The sequence below is a fragment of the Triticum dicoccoides genome, chromosome 3A (assembly GCF_002162155.2).
Source record: "Triticum dicoccoides isolate Atlit2015 ecotype Zavitan chromosome 3A, WEW_v2.0, whole genome shotgun sequence".
NCBI lineage: Eukaryota > Viridiplantae > Streptophyta > Magnoliopsida > Poales > Poaceae > Triticum > Triticum dicoccoides.
This window is the reverse complement of record NC_041384.1, coordinates 106614105-106619016: the sequence shown is the minus strand read 5'-3', so window position 1 is coordinate 106619016 and position 4912 is coordinate 106614105.

The following is a 4912-nucleotide window of genomic DNA, read 5'->3' as shown; positions in this document are numbered from 1 at the left end:
ATAGCATTGCTAGTTGCAGGTGAAGATGAAGTTTGTTCCATGTTTGGGACATGGATATGTTGGGATATCACAATATCTCTTATTTAATTAATGCATCTATATATTTGGTAAAGGGTGGAAGGCTCGACCTTATGCCTGGTGTTTTGTTCCACTCTTGCCACCCTAGTTTCCGTCATACCGGTGTTATGTTCCTTGCTTTTGCGTTCCTTACACGGTTGGGTGTTATGAGGACCCCTCGACAGTTCACTTTGAATAAAAATCCTCCAGCAAGGCCCAACCTTGGTTTTACCATTTGCCTCACCACCGCCTACTTTTCCCTTGGGAGTCGCGCTCCTGAGGGTCATCTTTATTTTAAGCCCCCCCCCTCCCCGGGCCAGTGCTTGTCTAAGTGTTGATCTGAATTAGAGTCCTTTGCAGCGCCACCTCGGGGAAACTTGAGGGCTGGTTTTAGTTGTAGGGAGCGCTCATCCGGTGTTGCCCTGAGAACGAGATATGTGCAGCTCCTATCAGGATGTCGGCGCATCGGGCGGTCTTGCTGGTCTTGTTTTACCATTGTCGAAATGTCTTGTAACCGGGATTCCGAGACTGATCGGGTCTTCCTGGGAGAAAGAATATCCTTCTTGACCGTGAGAGCTTGTGATGGGCTAAGTTGGTACACCCCTGCAGGGTTTAAACTTTCGAAAGTCATGCCCGCGGTTATGGGCAGATGGGAATTTGTTAATATCCGGTTGTAGAGAACTTGATACTTAATTTAACTAAAATGCATCAAACACTTGTGTAGCTATGATGGTCTCTTCTCGGCGGAGTCCGGGAAGTGAACACGGTTCTTGTGTTATGCTTGAATGTAAGTAGTTTCAGGATCACTTCTTGATCACTTCTAGTTTATGACCGTACTTTGCTTCTCTTCTCGCTCTCATTTGCGTAAGTTTGCCACCATATATGCTAGTGCTTGCTGCAGCTCCACCTCACTACCTTTTCCTACCCCTTAAGCTTAAATAGTCTTCATCTCGCGGGTGTGAGATTGCTGAGTCCTCGTGGCTCACAGATACTTCCAAACAGTTGCAGGTGCCGATGATACCAGTGCAGATGACGCAACCCAACTCAAGTGGGAGCTCGATGAAGACCTTTTCGTTATTGTGTTTCATTTTCTTTTGATCAGTAGTGGAGCCCAGTTGGGGCGATCGGGGATCTAGCATTAGGGGTGGTCTTCTTTTATTTTGGTTCCATAGTCGGACTTTGATTGTATTCTGGATGATGTAATGCTATATTTATGTATTGTGTGAAGTGGCGATTGTAAGACAACTCTTTATCCCTCTCTTATTCAGTACATGGGATGTGTAAAGATTACCCCTCTTGTGACATGCCTACTATGCGGTTATGCCTCTAAGTCGTGCTCTGACACGTTGGGGGATATAGCCGCATCTTGGGTGTTATAAAAGGTGTGTACAACAAGGATGATTGTGGAAAACTAACAAATAAAGACTCAAATAATACAAGACGCTCCAAGCAAAACACATATCATGTGGTGAATAAAAATATCGCTCCAAGTAAAGTTGCCGATGGAAGTAGACGAAAGAGGGGATGCCTTCCGGGGCATCCCCAATCTTAGGTTTTAGGTGTCCTTGAATTTTACCTTGGGGTGCCATGGTCATCCCCAAGCTTAGGATCTTTCCACTCCTTGTTCCATAATCCATCAAAACTTAACCCAAAACTTGAAAACTTCACAACACAAAACTCAAAATAGAAAATCTCGTGAGCTCAGTTAGCGAAATAAAACAAAACACCACTTCATGGTACTGTAATGAACTCATTCTTTATTTATATTGGTGTTAAACCTACTGTATTCCAACTTCTCTACGGTTTATATACTATTTTACTATCCATAGATTCATCAAAATAAGCAAACAACACATGAAAAACAGAATCTGTCAAAACCAGAACAGTCTGTAGTAATCTGTAGCTAACGCAAGTTCTGGAACCCTAAAAATTCTAAAATAAATTGCTGGACGTTAGGAATTTATCTATTAATCATCTGCAAAAAGAATTAACTAAATATCACTTTCCAAATAAAAATGGATGCAATTCTCGTGAGCGCTAAAGTTTCTGTTTTTTACAGCAAGATTAAAAAGACTTTCCCCAAGTCTTCCCAACGGTTCTTGAGGGAATCCTGGATTAGGGGGTCTCCGGACAGCCGGATTATATCCTTTGGACGGACTGCTGGACTATGAAGATACAAGATTGAAGACTTCGTCTCGTGTCCGGATGGGACTCTACTTGGCGTGGTAGGCAAGCTAGGCAATACAGATATGTATATCTCCTCCTCTGTAACCGACCTTGTGTAACCCTAGCCCTTTCTGGTGTCTATATAAACCAGAGGGTTTTAGTCCGTAGAACAACAGACAATCATACCATAGGCTAGCTTCTAGGTTTTAGCCTCTCTGATCTCGTGGTAGATCTACTCTTGTACTACCCATATCATCAATATTAATCAAGCAGGACGTAGGGTTTTACCTCCATCAAGAGGGCCCGAACCTGGGTAAAACATCGTGTTCCCTGCCTCCTGTTACCATCCACCTTAGAGGCACAGTTCGGGACCCCTACCCGAGATCCGCCGGTTTTGACACCGTCATTGGTGCTTTCATTGAGAGTTCCTCTGTGCCGTCGCCAGAAGGAAGGATGTCTCATCTCGTCTTTAAAGACGGTACTACTGTCGGGGGAGCTTTGGCTGTCGGCCAAACTCTTCGGCTAGGCAGTTCCATCATGACCGCCTGTTCGGCACCCGTGCCGATGATGACTTCTCGGGTCATCGAAAACAGCCTCCACGTCAGATCGGCACTCGCCGAACAGATGGATCCAATGGAGCTCGCCTCCTTAAACGAGCTCTTGGATCACATCGCCGCCTTGGGAGTCGCTACGGACTATGATCGGATTGGGCTTAAACCCGATCAAAGGGAGATTAACTCTCCACCGGTCACCCATCATATTGCAGTGGTGGAGGAACAATGCGGTGACCTTTCCTCTATCTTGAAGACCAACTATGTCCGGATTCCCGAGCTCTCCGAGCCAGACGCCCGTTCGCGGGAGGACAACATCCAATCCCTAAACTTAGAGTCAGACAGCGGACCAGGATTATCGGGTAGCACCCCGGAACTGGAACTTCCAAAATTGGAAACTCCTCGGCCCCTGGATCCCAGATCGGGTAAGGGTTCGGATTCAATTCCACCCACCCACCCAAACATAAGCGATCTTTTCCACATCAGGCAAGAGCCCCAGGAAACAGTACATCACTATTGGGCCAGATTCCTCCTTGCGATAAACAAGGTTAAGGACTGCCGCGAGGAAGACGCGATCCTATTTTTCTGCAATAATTGCACGGACAAGGGAATCCTTAACGCCATAAATCGCCGTGAGATAACACGCTTCGCTGACTTGGCGTCCATAGTACGAAACTACTGTGCGATGGAAAGTGCCTGGAAAACCAAAACAAACTTTTGGGATAATCCGGCCCTGAATACAAACCTAGTCCGAAATAAATGGGTGCATTATCACAATACGCCCGGGTTAACTACCAAAAAGAAAAAACCTTCTACAGGGCATGTAACCGTACTGGAGGGATGGCTCAACAGACCCTGCAAAATTCACGGTACAGCGGATACAATACCAATGCACAACCTTAGAGCATGTTGGATACTCCGGCAAATGGCCAAAAGTGGTGAGGATCTTCTTATCCCAAATACCACAGAGCACCATCCTGTGGATAACAATACGGTGTTAACAGTCTTTGAGACCTTCGCGTCAAATAATAGGCGCAAGCGAACACTCCGAAGCATGGCCGAAATCTGCCACATAGCGGCAGTAAATCCATATAGTGACACGGCTATTACCTTCAATGCCAGTGACGAACCTAAATTCCGAACAGCCCGAGCACCAGTCGCACTAGTCCTCAGTCCAATCGTGGACGACTTTCGACTCACCAAAGTACTCATGGACGGCGACAGTGGATTAAACCTCATCTATGAGGAAACTCTTCAAAAGATGGAAATAGACTGGAGCCGCATTGAGCAAAGTAGCACAACCTTTAGAGGAATCATACCCAGTCGGGAAGCACGCTGTGCTGGGAAAATCACACTAGATGTGGTATTCGGCACGTGGGATAATTACATGTCCAAAGAAATCACATTCCAAGTGGCCCCATTCAACAGTGGTTATCATGCTCTTTTAGGACGGGAGGCGTTCACAATCTTCCAAGCCATACCCCATTACGGGTACATGAAGCTCAAAATGCTCGGGCCCAACGAAATCATCACTCTCGCCACTGATCCGGACACAGCACTCCGCGCCGAAAACAAAACAGCCGCAGTGGCCCTCGAGGCATTATCCGAAGCCCTCTCGGCCGAGGAATTAACCACGCTACGCTCAACAGTGGACAGGGACGACGTGATACTCGACAAGAGATCCAAGTCCACCTCTTTTAAACCAGCGGATGAAATAGTCAAATTCCAAGTCCACCCAACGGACCCTACAAAAACAGCCTCCATCGGGGCACAGTTAAACCCTGTTGTGGACATCGCACTATGAGAGTTCTTGCGCGAGAACTGGGACATATTCGCCTGGCATCCCTCAGACATGCCAGGAATCCCACGCAGGCTGGCCGAGCATAGCCTCAATATCCTAAAGGGATTTAAGCCGGTCAAGAAAGCTCTCCGGCGTTTCTCCAAACCTAAGAGACAGGCCATGGGAGAGGAACTAGCCAAGTTATTGGAGGCCGGATTCATCAGAGAAATAAAACACCCGGACTGGCTAGCAAACATGGTGATGGTACCAAAGAAGGACAAATCTTGGCGCCTTTGTGCCGATTTCAAAGGCCTCAATAAAGCTTGCCCAAAGGATCCCTTCCCCCTCCCATGCATCG